The sequence below is a fragment of the Heptranchias perlo genome, unplaced genomic scaffold (genome assembly GCF_035084215.1).
Source record: "Heptranchias perlo isolate sHepPer1 unplaced genomic scaffold, sHepPer1.hap1 HAP1_SCAFFOLD_289, whole genome shotgun sequence".
In the NCBI taxonomy this organism is placed as follows: Eukaryota; Metazoa; Chordata; class Chondrichthyes; order Hexanchiformes; family Hexanchidae; genus Heptranchias; species Heptranchias perlo.
In genome coordinates, this window is record NW_027139301.1 from 286300 (window position 1) to 301898 (window position 15599).

At 44.8% G+C, this 15599-nt stretch overlaps 3 non-coding genes across 3 annotated transcripts; 1 reads left to right on the forward strand and 2 right to left on the reverse strand.

The window, feature by feature from the left end:
- The first annotated feature begins 4300 nt into the window (after nucleotides 1–4300).
- On the forward strand, nucleotides 4301–4374 carry trnat-agu (transfer RNA threonine (anticodon AGU)). The gene has a single exon. It is a non-coding gene; the product is annotated as a tRNA-Thr (tRNA).
- Nucleotides 4375–7326: 2952 nt separating this feature from the next.
- trnal-uaa (transfer RNA leucine (anticodon UAA)) lies at nucleotides 7327–7409 on the reverse strand. Its single transcript has one exon. It is a non-coding gene; the product is annotated as a tRNA-Leu (tRNA).
- Nucleotides 7410–13425: 6016 nt separating this feature from the next.
- On the reverse strand, nucleotides 13426–13514 carry trnap-agg (transfer RNA proline (anticodon AGG)). The gene is given in 2 exon segments: nucleotides 13426–13461; nucleotides 13479–13514. It is a non-coding gene; the product is annotated as a tRNA-Pro (tRNA).
- Nucleotides 13515–15599: the final 2085 nt, after the last annotated feature.

The window sequence follows — 15599 nt, forward strand, 5'->3', positions numbered from 1 at the left end:
TTTAAAAGCAAAATTGAACTGCTGAAACACCAACGCACTCACACTGGGGAGAGGCCGTTCACCTGCTCCGTGTGTGGGAAGGGATTCACTCGGTCATCACACTTTCTGTCACACCAGCGAGTTCACACTGGGAAGAGGCCGTTCACTTGCTCAGTGTGTGGGAAGGGATTCGGTCATTCATCCACCTTGCTGACACACCAGCGAGTTCACAATGGGGAGAGGCCGTTCTCCTGCTCCATGTGTGGGAAGGGATTCACTCAGTCATCCAACCTGCTGACACACCAGCGAGTTCACACTGATGAGAGACCTTTTAAATGTTCTGACTGTGAGAAGAGCTTTAAAAGCAAAATTGAACTGCTGAAACACCAACGCACTCACACTGGGGAGAGGCCGTTCACCTGCTCCGTGTGTGGGAAGGGATTCACTCAGTCATCACACTTTCGGTCACACCAGCGAGTTCACACTGGGGAGAGGCCGTTCACCTGCTCCGTGTGTGGGAAGGGATTCGCTCATTCATCGAACCTGCTGAAACACCAGCGAGTTCACACTGGGGAGAGGCCGTTCACCTGCTCCGTGTGTGGGAAAGGATTCGCTCATTCATCGGCCCTGCTGACACACCAGCGACTTCACACTGATGAGAGACCTTTTAAATGTTCTGACTGTGAGAAGAGGTATAAAAGCAAATTTAATCTGCTGACACACCAACGCACCCACACTGGGGAGGGGCCTTTCACCTGCTCAGTGTGTGGGAAGGGATTCACTTGGTCATCCACCCTGCTGAAACACCAGCGAGTTCACACTGAGAGACCTTCAAATGTTCTGACTGTGGGAAGAGATTTAAAATCAGAAACGAACTGCTGAGACATCGACGCACTCACACTGGGGAGAGACTTTTCACCTGCTCCGTGTGTGGGAAGAGATTCACTCGATCATCCCACCTTCTGAAACATTAACTTGTTCACACTATTGAGTGACCTTTTCATGCAGTGACTGTGAGAAGAGCTTAAAAGCAGAAATGAACTGCTGACACATCAACGCATGCCCATTGGTTGAGAGACTGTTCACCTGCTCCGTGTGTGGGAAGGGATTCACTCAGTCATCACACGTGCTGAGACACCAGCGAGTTCACGAAATGAGCAGGTCCAACGAGCCGGTCTGTAACACAGGCCAATGACTCAGTGCAGCTCGTTACCCAGTCACTGGGCTCCGTTATAGCCTCTCCTGTCAGTAACACACAAAGAGAAATTGTAAATCTGAAACAGAAAGAGATAATGTATAACACTTCATATCAACCACCAGTTTTTCCCTCTTTCCGGCTTTTAAAACAATCTGTTTCACAGTTTGTCAAACCCGAAACAGCCTCTGGGATTTGCTGATTGAGAATTTCAGTGGAAATTGGGACCGTCACTAAGTATCGGAACAAATATCCCCGCTGAGGTTTCGGGATTGTTACTGGTTTATTTATATCAGTGAGTGACCGATTTTAAACTAGGTGAGGGTCTAAACCTAAGGTAAGAGCCTGGGATGGACAAGAGATTCTTCAATGTATCAAGTTAAATTACACTGATTCCACCAACACTGGACATCACATCCCTCAAACATTGTTACCTGTTACTGTATAAAACTGGTGAGGGTGGAAATGAGAAATAACTGAGAAAAACTTCATTGTATCAAAGTTAATTCTGATCATTATTATTATACAAACATTCTACAGCCTATCCCTTAAAAAGGACCCAATATCAAACCAGTCCCCAGTCCTTGGGCCTGTGCCTATGTTGTGATTTGCACCCGCTTCTGACTGACTTGGTATCAGACGCACTCCCGTCAACAGTAAACGGATGGAGCCGGATCCATAAGAGAAAAATGAGGACCGACCTCCGCGGTTCTCCCAGAGTGCGGGAGGCGGAGTAACAGCAGCAGACAGAGAGATCTCTCTAAACCAGCCGCTGCCGCCGGAGAGAAGCGAGTCCCGTTCCGAGCCGTGTCTGTCAGGCGCCCGCTGACCCTCTCTTCACTGAAGGGGACCGATTCAGCACCAACTCACACACCCACCATTGGATCATTGAATCACCTTCAACACCTGAATTACATCACCACTTAATCCTCGAAACACGAGGAAATACAAACCTTGTCCACGCAACTTGCCCTCGTAATGTAACCATTTTAGCCCCGGTATCATTCTGGTCTTTCTGCGCTGCACCTCCTGCAAGGCCAATATATCCTTCCTGAGGTCTGGTGCCCAGGACTGAATGCCGTACTCTAAATGTGGCCTTAGCTGAGTTTATAGAATTGTCACATAAATTCCACCCTTTTGATTTCCAGTTCCCTTGAGATAAAGGCCGACATTCCATTAGCCATTTTAATTATTTTTTGCACCTGTCTGCCAACTCTTCCTGATTTCCCGAAGTATCTCTGCTCACCCCCAGTTCCTGGCTTCTCACCATTTTGAAAATACTCTGATTTATCTTGCTTCGGGCCAAAGTGGATGGCCTCACATTTCCCCAGATTGAAACTTTGAACAGTCTGGGGCTCTTTTGTATCGAAAAGAGAAGGCTGAGGGTGACCTGATACAGGACTTTAAGATTATGCAAGGGTTTGATCGGTCAGATGTAGATAAGGTGTTTGTACTTTTGGGAGTGGGGATGTGAGAACTTAGGGCCATGAATATAAAAGTCATCAATAAATCCAATCTGGCATTCAAGAGAAACATATTTATCCAGAGAGGCGTTAGAATGTGCAGCTCGCTCCCACAAGGAGTAGTTAAGGCGAATCGCATGGATGCATTTACGGTGAAGCGAGATAAACACATGGAGGAGAAAGGAATATTCAGGTTTGCTCATCGGGTTAGATGAAGAGGGATTGGAGGAGGCTCGTCTGCAGCATAAACACCGGTATAGTCTCGTTGGGTCGAATTGCCTGTTTCTGTGATGTACATTCGATGTAATTCTATGTAAGCTCCATCTGACACAGTTTTACCAACTCACTGAATCTATCAATTTCCTTTTATAACTTTATGCTCCCATCTACACTACTCACTGCGCCAAACTTGGTGTCGTCGACAAACCTGGATATACCGCTCTCTATTCCTTTATCTGCCTCATTTATGCAGATCCCTGGGGGACACCACTAATCAAATCCTGTCAATTTGAGTACATACCCATTAACCCTACTCTCTGTCCCCAACTCCAAACCAACTCCCTCCCCATGTCAATCGGTTGCTTTGAATTCCACATGTTCTCATTTCTGTTAACAGTCTCTGATGTTAAACCTTATCGAATCCCTCTGGAAGTCAATATACACATAACACCCATAGACACTCCATTATTTACCACATTAGTTACATCTTCAAAAAGGTCAACTCGTTTTGTTAGACTTGACTTACACTTTACAAATCCATGCTGGCTCTCTCTGATCAATTCATGTTTATCCAAGTGCTCAGTCATTCTTTCCCTAATAACAGATACTGGTAACTTCCCCACAACAGACGTCAGACTAATAGGTCTATAATTTCCTGCTTTATCTCTCCTACCCTTCGTATAAAACGGAATGACATTGGCAATTTTTTCAATCCATGGAACAATTCCTGAATCAAGAGAGTTTTGAACGATCATGACTAAAGCATGTACAATTTCCTCACCTATTCCCCTTAGTCCCCTGGGATGGTAAACATCAGGCCCTGGAGATTTGTCTATCTTAATCTAATTATTTTCTCCAATACCATTATTTTACTTACACCGAATCCCCTTGATTTATTTTCAGTTTTCCTCGTGCCTCTGGTACATTATCCTCATGATTTTCTGTGAGTATTTAGCAAGTCTGCCATTTCCTGAATTTCAATTACAATATCACCCCTATCCATCTTTAAGGGCCCACATTACTCTTCGTCACCCTTCTTTCTCTTAATATACGTGTAAAAACCTTGAAAGTTGTCCTTAATTTCACTCACAAGTTTTTCTCGTTTTCCCTCTTTGCACCTTTTACGATTTTTTTTTCGTTTCAGCACCACAATAAACAACTCTTCACTGTGAAATTTGCTCAATTAGTTCTTCAGTGTCAGAGCGAGAATTGTCCATCCCTAATTTATTTAAAGTAACAAACACAAGCACAAATATTCATTCGTGTATCAAAGCACTGATGGACACAGAAAGATAAACACAGCTTGAAACGCAGTCAGTATCGGGATTCACAGGGAAACGGGCAAGTGAAATAGACAAAGATCAAACAGTCTGAGCCCCCAACAGAATGTGACGTGTAGCTGATAGATATTAATGAGAGGAGGTGGGAAATGATCCCATGACTTGGCTCTGTGGCTCAGTTGGTTAAAGCACTTGTCCAGTAAACAAGAGATCCTGGGTTCAACTCCCAGCGGTGCCTTTGTTCAATTCATGGTGTTCAGTGAATTTTGGAAGGAAAAACGCACAGTGTGGTGTTTGTGTTTTGTGCAGGAGCCAACACGGAACTGATCAGGAAGTCTCTTCAAAAATGCCTTTTCATTATACAGACAGCCCTCTCATAGAATGTGTCCGTAACACGTTCTTGTTTCTGGGCTCGTTGAGTTCGGGGTATAATTCTCAATTCGAGGTTCATACCCTGGAGAATCCCTAATTTAACCCTAGACTTTTGATCTTGAGCTGCGGTTCAAACTTTGCAAAGAGAAAAATAAATCCCCAAATCACTCCCTGAATCTCAAGCACTTTCGGAAGAAGTTCAGTTCAAAGAATCAGGAATTTAAAGGCACCTCAATGACCTGCACTTTCATTGCATTCGACCTTGAAACCGCTCTGGGCTTTCATCTCACTGAAGCAGAGTGTGGCGGCTCTGTATCTGTGAGCATGTCGGTGACGAGGTTCGCTCTGATATTGGTCGCTTTCAATTTTTAAGATCTCGCCAAGCTCAGGGAAAAGAAACCGAGAATCGAATTTTCCCTGTAAGTGATGAATTGAAGGGATTGGTGCTCCAAGCAGATCTGGAAAATTCACAGTGCGGTCGCTCAGGAATTCCAAATCCACCCTCTGGCCACTCGGCGATCATATTAACTGAGCTTTACTCTGGCCCAGTGTCACCACGCTGAAATCGAGTATTTCTCCGGCACGTTTCTCTTAACTTCACAGTTGCTGCTTTAAGAGTGAAGACCGGCTTTTGGATTTTCACTCCTGCAAGCTCCAACTCTTGATTTTGTAAAAGTAAACTGACAGTAGACAGCTGTTATATTGGTCACTGCAGCCTCAAGGTTTAGCTCAGTGAATTACTGATTTAGCGGATGATTTTTCCACCTGACTCGGTGGCGCAATCGGTTGGCGCAAAAGTTTGATGATTCGAGTCCTTATTTTATTTTTCCTCAGGATTCATCGTATCAAAATTCCAGGGTTTCAATGTGTGTTTTGTCTGCAAGAAAATGTACCGTGATCATTGCCGGCTGAGCAGGGCTGATATTCCACCATTTACCCTCCAGTCGGAAATCAGGCACATGAATCATATAAAGGAATGGAACATTGGCTTCACGGAAATCACAATTCATCTTGAGACAAGCCCCCGAAAGGCCCGAAGGGAGGTCACACTCGCAGTAGGAGAGCTGGTTCACTGTGACAGAGAGATTACTGTAGTGAGTGAGACCAGACTGTTTCTATTTTCAGAGAATAAATGTCACACCCTTTATTTTGGAAAAGCAAAACGGTGGGGATTTTTGTCATAGCCCGATGCCTTTCGTGTCGTATCAGATGTTCCTCGTTGCGTTACTTTCATCTTCATCGGAGAACCGGTTCGGGCGTTCCTGTGATAAACGGCGACAATTGCCTGTTAATGTTAAATTTAACAACGGCTGCACTGAGCTTTTAATCGCACTCTTAAGATCCAGTCTGTAAAATGATGAAATTTCATCACATGCAAAGCACAAAAATCTTATTAAAGTTTTGTCTGTCTGTCTCTCGGTAACCATGTCGGCATCTCCTTCAGTCTGAAACAGAACGTTATTGGTTGATTAATGGTGATCAAAACAGTCATTCAACTACGAACAGGGTTTAATTAGCTTCATGTAATTATTTATTAAGTTCATAACTCTTGTTAAATTTAATTCTCTGACTGGGAATGGAACCACGCGGTGATGGGAGCACTGAATTTTAACCACCAGTCCATCGGGGAGCTCCCAGGATTGAGCACCAGACACTATGGAACTGATGACATTTATTTTTCTTTCACTCTTCCGTGATTCATTCAGCTCTGTGTTTATTCTCAGGCCTCTTATCTCTCCCTTCTTTTCAGCTTCTGACTGCGGATATTCCTCTGGTCAAATATGAATAATATAGAATATCTCACAGCCCCGCTATATTTGCTCCTTCTCTGTACAGTTCTGTACAAAATCAAACTGTAGGCAGATACCGACAGTGTCGCTCCCTCACTCCCCACAGGAGCAGCAGGAGATGACACTTTAAACTGCCAGTTGCATCAAACGATGCCCGATAGACCTGTGTTGCCTTGGAGTTTTCCCAGGAGCTGCATTGATTCGGTGTGTGAATTTTGGAAATGGAAACATGTCCATCAGCAGCTTGTGGGAGTATTTTCCCTCACTTTCCATTCCATGTCCATGCCTGCTTGCACTTGGTGCTGTCATTGCCTGAACATCACCTTCTGTCCCGATAGTCGTTCGAACAGAAAATGCCATTTTGTGCGAGCAGCTTGTCTGACACAAAAATGACCTGAATTACAAAGGGGCAAGTGGGAAAGGCCGCGTTGGTCTGCTTGTTCACAGCAAAGAATTTTCAGCGTTACCTTGTGGTTCAGTGTTTAGGATTTGGAGCTTTCATCACCACGGCAACGGTTCGATTGGTGTCTGTCTCAACATCCGCATATTATCCACTCTACCATAAGTGGACTGGACTCAAATTGCTGATGTTTCACTGTGAGGGTGAAGAGACATAAATGTGTGGACATTAGTTACGAATTCATCAGCTGGGTTGCACCTTTGCTTCTCCCCCCGTCTCAGTCTTTCCATCTTTACCCTTCACTGCCGGTGTTCCAGGTTCGATCATCCGTGGCCGTTCAACGAAGCCTGAGAAGTCCATGAGGGAAAAACACAGAGAGTCAGAGACAGAGACAAGGTGGGATCAAAGTATAGGAAGAAATAGGATCAATGTCAAGTTCTGCGAACGGGCAGAATTTAAGATGGAGCTTGGGAGAGATTCCTTCACGTGTCTCGCAATTTTGCAAGAGACCATTGGGCTCCGAATTAAAAGCATGAGCCGCGCTGGAGAGTCTCTCTGAGAGAGGGAATGCGGTTCGTCAACTCCAGTTCACATTTATTTGAGCAGTGAACATAACTTTTAGCAATAGTGCTGTCAGCAGGATTCGAACCTATGCAGGAAAATCCCATTCGAATTTTAAGTCCAACGCCTTAACCACTCGGCCATCGCAGCCACAGTTATTTATGCTGCACGGCTGTAAATCACAATGCGTAGGTTTATCACAAGCGATCTGTGATACAATGTTCTCTCCGACAGGTTTCCAACTCGACACTTGGAGCTTGATAACGTGCGGGCATTGCTGTTTCAGTGAGTGAATCCTCGTCTGCAACGTAGTGAGGTCGGGCTTCGATTCCCGCTCAATTCAGGATTATTATCATTCTCCATTCATAAGATCGTGTGAATTGGGATCTATTTGCACTCAGCTTCAATCTGCTCACCGTTCTGAAATATTTTCCTTTCTCCACATGTGTTGCGTCGAGGCTGGGTGGGAAATCACTTTGCGAGTCCAACGCCTCAATCATTGGGTCATCGCAGCTGCAAACGATAAATCAGAATGCGGAAGGTTATCACAGGAGATCTATGAGACTGTATGTTCTTGCAGACGGGTTTCCAGCTGGACTCATGCAGCCAACACCTGTGCGGGCATTGCTGTTTCTGGGGTAAAATTCTCGCCGGCCAAGCGGGATGTTCGCGTTCCTTTACCGCCCAATGGAGCAGCATTTTCATTCTCCATTCATGAGGTCACGTGAATTGGGATACATTTACATTCAGCTTCAATCTGAACACCATCGTGAGACATTTTCCTTTCTCCATGTGTGTTGTGGTCAGAACCTCTGCATTCTGTCCTCCATGCACTGAGATTAAGTCAATCCTGCCGACTACACCGCTGACAAGACGTGAGAAGCCAATTAGTGATTTTACACTAAAAATGGTAACACCGCAGGGCTCGTTCGCGTTCTCTCACATGTCAATCAGCAAATACCCAAGTCGAGAATCATACCCCAAGATCAACAAGCCACTAATAATAAAGGGGTGCCACCCACAGCCGATCGGCCATCATTCTGTTCATCCAATCACGTTTTCTATTCCGATGTAGAGGAATGTCCAGTTCTATTCTAAATATTTCATATCAACAATATTAGCCTCTCTTTACCACATTCGTTTATTTACGTGCGACTTGTATTATCAAGTGAGACTTTGCAGAATTAATTGCTCTAAAGCTACATTGTTGTCTGTCTCGTCATCCGCAGATTATCCACTCTCCCACAAGTATCACAGTGACTACACTTCAGACGTCTTGTGGTCGTGAAAAGCGCTTTATAAATTCAAGGCTTTCTTATACTGGGATAAAATTACTGATGTTTTCACTGTGAGGACGAAGAGTCATGAATGTGTAGACATTAGTTACGAATTCATCTTCTGGATTGGTCCTTTACTTTTCCTACCGTCTCAGTCTTTCTATCTTTACCCTTCTCTGCTGCTGTCGCTGGTTCGATCAGCCTGAGCCGTTCAAGGAAGCCGGAGGAGTCCATCAGGGGAAAACACAGAGAGAGACAGAGACATAGAGATAAAAGTATAGAAAAAATAACCTAAATATCAAGTGAGCAGAATTTATGATGGAGCTTGGGAGAGATAAAATCATAGAATCGTTTTAGCACAGAAGGAGGCCATTTGGCCCATCGAGCCTGTGCCATTTCTTTGTAGGGACCGATCCAGAGATAATCAATAAAGATCAGTAATAGACACAGTCGTTGCGCATGTGATCTCAATCCTCATATTCGAATGACGCACCCATGTGCACTTTAACCTTTTTGTGTTAGGTGTTGAAATGGTGAGATGAAACGGAACGGGCAGATAGGCTGCTGGACGGGAGATACAGTTCAAAATACAGCAATGTAAACGGGAGGAGAGCAGTGAAAGGAAGCACAGACTGAATGAGAGTGGAGGTTTGGAAGGGCGCAGAAACTCGCATCTTTAAAATTCATCCTATTACAGTGTGAGAGCTGTTAGTAATTGGGGGCCAACAAAAAATAATCGACAAGATCACTCCCCGTGAATCTCAATCAGTGCCGTTCGCGGTATTGATGAGGACGGGGCAGGTTATATGAGGTCAGTTATCTGCATTATTGGCGCCACAACCACGGTGCAAATCCGGGTCACGGTACCGCTTGGTTCACTCTCCGCGACACAGGCTAATAGAACGCTGCAAGAAATCAATATTTACCACATGAAAGAAAGATGTTTTGTGGATGGTGAAAGCCCGCTTACTCTTTCACATCCGAGCACTCTCATGTGTCTCTGGATGATCCAAAATTCAGACCGACCGCTTCTTCCCGCTTTTTCTTCCTTCCACAATCATGATCCATTTCACTGAGACTTTACTGCGGCCTTACCTACTCTAACATTCACTTTCACATTCTTACGCCTTTAAGTTTGCTGTACATCGACCGCTGTTCCTCGGGGGCACATGTCCCGTTCGCACCAATGTTCATTTGTGCCTTAAAACCAATCGATACATTTCAATCTGCGAGACTGTTCCAGAAACAAGCACTGAGAAAGCAGGACTGGCATTCGGAAGGACAGCGGTAGACTTTACCGTGAAATTTCTATGGGGTATCTTGTGACACGGGGGATGTTAACTGAAGAACTGGGTTTTGTTTCCATGGTCGTTGGCGCTTTTCCCCGAGTAGTTGATGTGCGGGAGAGACGGGCGGCGCGACATCGCTGCGAATGACGGCTGAAAGGTGCACTTTTAGCAATCTGGGCAGTGCAGTCAGGTCGGAAATATTCCGCTTGATCTTAATAGGTCTGTGGAAATGTCCGATTGAAAAGGAATGAGGAGAAATGAAAAGAGCGGCAGTGGTGAAAAGCTGTCGATTACAGGAGGTTGGCCGTGAGCGAAAGGCCCTTTGAAAGCCCGGCGCGGAGGGGATTTTGTTTGTAAACGGCAAACTTTAAAGCGCGTGGGGAAAGTGAAGTGTGAGCTTTGTCTTTGGGTCAAATTGGGAGTTTTCAGGAAAACAGCCATTGTGAAATCACAAAAATAAAAACAGAAAATGCTGAAAACACTCAGCAGGTCAGGCAGCTCCTGTGGAGAAAGAACCAGAGGGAATGTTTCAGCTCTCTGACCGTTTTCATCATAATTGAATAAGTTGCCGAATGGGAGCTGAGACGCCGAAAGGGCTGGTTTTATGCTATGTGTTTTACAGGTATGTTGGTTCGAATCCCAACGTCGCCAGAATTTGTAGCGTTGTTCATTTTGGCCTCTTCACCAAAAATCCTTCTTTCCTAATAAGTACTTTTTCGCATTGCTGACTTACACCTATTTGATCAAATCAACAAAGTCTTGATTGCCACCCAAACTGTTTCTTGCACGGAGGTGTTGGGAGTGTAAGGTGTGATCTCGGTGAAGTTTCAACCAAAGTGCACAATGGCGCCCTGGTAAACCGAATATCTCTTATGGCCAGCAGAAGATAAAAGATATGTACCATAATTATGAATTTCTTCCTTGCATCACACTAGGATTTATTATCAGGGAATGTACATCAGCAGGCCGATTAACGTCACGCTCCGGTTATCTACATCTCCTCCTGCACCTTTTGGATCGGTTCACTAATTGGGAATCGGATTTAACTGCTGTGGTTCGGCACACGGTCCCACACTGCTGAACTCCCAGCCCCTTCCATCAACACTCGCTTTCTTTCACACACCGACTGGATTTCAACATGTTGCTGTTCCACCTGAAATTCATCAACGAACTCTCCGCCAAAATATCGAGTGAATCGTTCTGCTTCCTATCCTGGCAATTCCCCGCACTCGCCATTGCAGACTTTGGTTCTTCGAACATCGCTGCATCCAATGGCAAAAGCTGTTCTTCCACCGAAGTTGAGTTACAGCAGCTGACTGGACATTTTCAACATTCTCGATTTGGGTACATGGGAAGGTCATATTGTCCGGTCAGACTTCCTTCTCCTCAGAGTCCAGGGCTTTACATTGAGAAAGAAGAAAATAAAAGCTCTGACCCAGCTCTGACCAAAGGTCATCGACCTGAAACGTTAACTCTGTTTCTCTTACCACGTATTTTGCCTGATCTTCTGAGGATTTCCAGCATTTTCTGTTTTTTTTTCCGATTTCCAAAATCGGCAGTATTTTCAATTTGAATTAAAGGACATTCGGCATTTTGGAGATGTGACGAGGTGGCCGAGAGGTAAAGGCGATGGATTACTAATCCATTGTGCTTTGCAAGCTTGGGTTCGAAACCCATGCTTGTTGTTACTGCTTTGAAATCTGGTTTCTTTCGCTTAGTTTTTCCAGAAGTTCTGCTTTGAAGTCCCATCCTTCTCGTTGCGGCAGAGGGAGGTTTTTGCATTGTTTGTTGAAATCAGCAACAGTTCCTTCCACGAGGTGTTGGGATTGTGAGGCCGCGAAGTATCAAAGTCTGCAGTGGTGTCCTGGGAAAAACAGAAAATCTTATAGTCAACGTAAGAGGAACTTGTGTACCATAATTATGATTGATGTCCCGGGTCATTCCGTGCCTGCGTCTGTTTAAAAGGGATGTGCTGTCAGTCCCGGATCATTCCGTGCCTGTGTCTGTTTAACAGGGATGTGCTGTCAGTCCCGGATCATTCCGTGCCTGCGTCTGTTTAACAGGGATGTGCTGTCAGTCCCGGATCATTCCGTGTCTGTGTCGGTTTAACAGGGATGTGCTGTAAGTCCCGGATCATTCCGTGTCTGTGTCGGTTTAACAGGGATGTGCTGTCAGTCCCGGATCATTCCGTGTCTGTGTCGGTTTAAAAGGGATGTGATGTAAGTCCCGGATCATTCCGTGCCTGTGTCACCCGATTTTCTCGATATCTTTTCCTTCTGAACTGAAATGACGATCCTCTCTCGAGAAGAAGGTTCACCGCCTTCTTCGGGCATGGTCGGAAAAATAACAAAAACTGATGAGACCAAGTTCATTCTGCTGGTCTTCCATTCCAATCCCCGCACTCTATCCCCCATTCAGTCCCACCCCCGCCTGGACATTATAATCTGCGATATTCAGAAGGGAATGGAGAAGCCGAATATCACGGTTATAATTTTCTTGGTTCCTCATCACTGAATAGCATCAATTGCAATGATTCAGAAGGTAATCATAGAATCAGAGAATCTAACAGCACAGAAGGAGGCCATTCGGCCGTGGTACCTGTGCCGGCTCTTTCAAAGACCTGTCCAATTAGACCCACACCCTTATTTTCCCCTGCAAATTAGTCCTCTTCAAGTACATGTTCAATTGCCTTTTGAATGATCCAATGGAATCTGCATCCAACCACCTTTCAGGAAGTGCGTTCCAGATCTTAACAAACCCTCTGTGTGAAATAAATTCTCCTCAATTCCCCTCGAGTACTTTTGCAAATATTTTAAATCTATGACCTCTGGTTACCGACCCACTTGCCAGAGGAAACATTTTCTCCCTATTTGTACTTTCAAACCCCTCATTATTTTGAATACCTCTATTAGGTCTCCCCTTAACCTTCTCTGCTGTAAAGAGAATAATCCCAGCTTCACCAATCTTTCGACATAACTGAATTCCCTCATCCATGGAATCATCCAGGTCAACCTGCTCTGAATCCTCTTCAATGACTTTTCATCCTTCCTAACGTGTGGTGCCCAGAACTGTACAATATACTCCAGCTGAGGCTTAACCACTCCATGTCATTATAATGATCTATGTACATGGATCCCGAAGTCCCTTTGGAACTCCACAGTTTCGAGCTTTTCACCATTTAGAAAGTATTCTGATCTACACTTTTTAGGTCCAAAGTGGATGACCTCACACTTGCTTAAATTGAAATCCATTTGCCAGTTTTTCCCATTCATTTATTATATTAATATCTATCTGTAATGTTATGCTTCCATCGGCACTGCTCACAATGCTGCCCATCATGGTGCCATCAGCAAACTTGGATATGTGGCTCTCTATCCCGTCATCTGATATCAATGAGACCGTCTGAACTGGGGTAAATTCACATTCAGCTTCAATCTCCACGTCATCTTGAGACATTTTATTTACTTCCCGTGTGTTGCGCTTTGGAAGATTCAGCACTCAGTCCTTTGGAGCTGAAACGTGCTCTGGATATAATTCATTTCGACCAACACCAACACCAAAAATACGTCGAAGCCAATAAAAGCAAAGCTACGCCCCCCAGGGCTCGTCCGGGAGTTGAACCCGGGACCTCTCGCATATTATTCAATGAAATCCCCTAAGCGAGAATCATACCCCTAGACCAACGAGCCGCTGCGATTGAACTTCGGCAGCCAGTGTGAAAGTTCGCTACCTCCCACTGCCGATCGGCCATCCTTTCAGACCTCTTCTGTCCATTCAATCTCGTTTTCTATTCCGGTGAACAGCAATATCAAATTGTACACTGACTATTTCCAATCAGCAATATTAATCTCCCTTTACCAAATTGGTTTCGACTCTACGACTTGAATTATCAAGTAAGACGTTTCAGAATTAGTGGCTCTGAAACTACATTGCTTGGGAGGATACTGGGAGGAGTTGATCAACAGAGGGACCTTTGGATTTCATGTCCACAGATCCCTGAAAATAGCAGGACAGGTAGATAAGGTGGTTAAGAAGTCATACAGGAACCTGTACTTTGTTAGCCGCGGCATTGAATGTGAAAGCAGGGAGGGTATGCTAGAACTGTATAAAACTCTAGTTAGGCGTACAGTTCTGGTCACCGCATTACAGGAATGATGTGATAGCACTGGAGAGAGTACAGAGGAAATTTACGACGATGTTGCCAGTACTGGGGAATTTTAATTATGAGAATAGATTGGATAGGCTGGAGTTGTTTTCTTTGGAACCGAGGAGGCTGAGGGGAGATTTAATTGAGGTGTATAAAATTATGACGGGCCCAGATAGAGTGGATCGGAAGGACCAATTTCGCTTAGCAGATAGATCAATAATCAGGGGGCACAGATTTAAGGCAATTGGTAGAAGGATTAGAGGGGAGCGGAGGAGAATTTTTTTTCACTCAGAGGGTGTTGGGGGTCTGGAACTCTCTGCCTGAAAGGGTGGGAGAGGCAGAAACCCTCATCGCATTTAAAAAGCACTTGAATATGCAATTGAAGAGCCGTAACCTCCAAGAGCCCGGCCCAAAAGCGAGAAAGTGGGAAGAGGCGAGATGTATGTTGCAGGTTCGATCAGGCTTCGCTGTTCAAGGAAGCCTGAAACGTCCATGAGGGAAAACACGGAGAGGCAAGAGACAGAGACAGGGAGAGATAGAGAGATGAATGCAAAGAAAATAAAGATTATAAATGTCAGGTTTTGCAAAAGAGCAGAAATTAAGTTACGGATTGGGAGAGATTCCTTCTCGGGTCTTCAAATCCAGCATGGGAAGATTGGACTCCCAATTAAAAGCAGCTGCCACGGTGAAATATCTCTCATTCTGGGAGAGAGGGAAATGCTGTCAATTAACTCCAGTTAATCGATTTGATCATTGAAGAGATCTTTAAACAGTAGCTCTGCGAGCAGACTTCAAACCGACGTTGAAAACCGATTGGAATTTTGAGACCAACGGTTTAACCACTCAGCCATCCCAGCTGTAAACGGCATGTTCGTTCAGACTGGATTCCAAATGGACACATGCTGCTACTCCCCATCCGAGCATTGGTTGTTCAGGGGTGGAGTTCTCACCTGCCACGCAGGAGACCCGGGTTGAATTCCCGGCCAATACATGGTCATTTTGCATTCTGCACCAATGAGAAACTTAGGAACAGGAGTCGGCCATTTAGCCCTTCGAGCCTGTTCCGCAATTCAATGAGATCACGGCTGATCTGTGACCTAACTCCATTTACCCGCCTTAGCCCCATCTCCCTTAATAACTTTGGTTAATAAAAATCTATAAATCACGGGTTTGAAATTAACAACTGAGCTCGCAACAACTGTCGTTTGTGGAAGAGAGTTCCAAACTTCAACAATCCTTTGCTTGTAGAAGTGTTTCCTAACTTTGCTCCTGAAAGTCCTGAATCTAATGTTCAGTCTATTTCCCGGAGTCCGAGACACCCCAACGAACGGAAATAGTTTCTCTCTATCTACCCTATCAGTTCCCATTAATATCTTGAACATTTCGATCAAATCAGCTCTTAATCCACTACATTCCAGGGAATACAACCCTAATTTGTGTAATCTCTCCTCGTAATTTAGCGGTTAGCGTCAAGGTATCATTCCAGTAAATCTACAGTGCACTCCTTCCACGGCCAATATATTCTTTCTAAGGTGCGGTGCCCAGAACTGAACACAGTACTCCAGCGCTGGTCTAATCAGAGCCTTGTGTAGTGATAGCATAATGTCTATCCACTTGTATTCTAGTC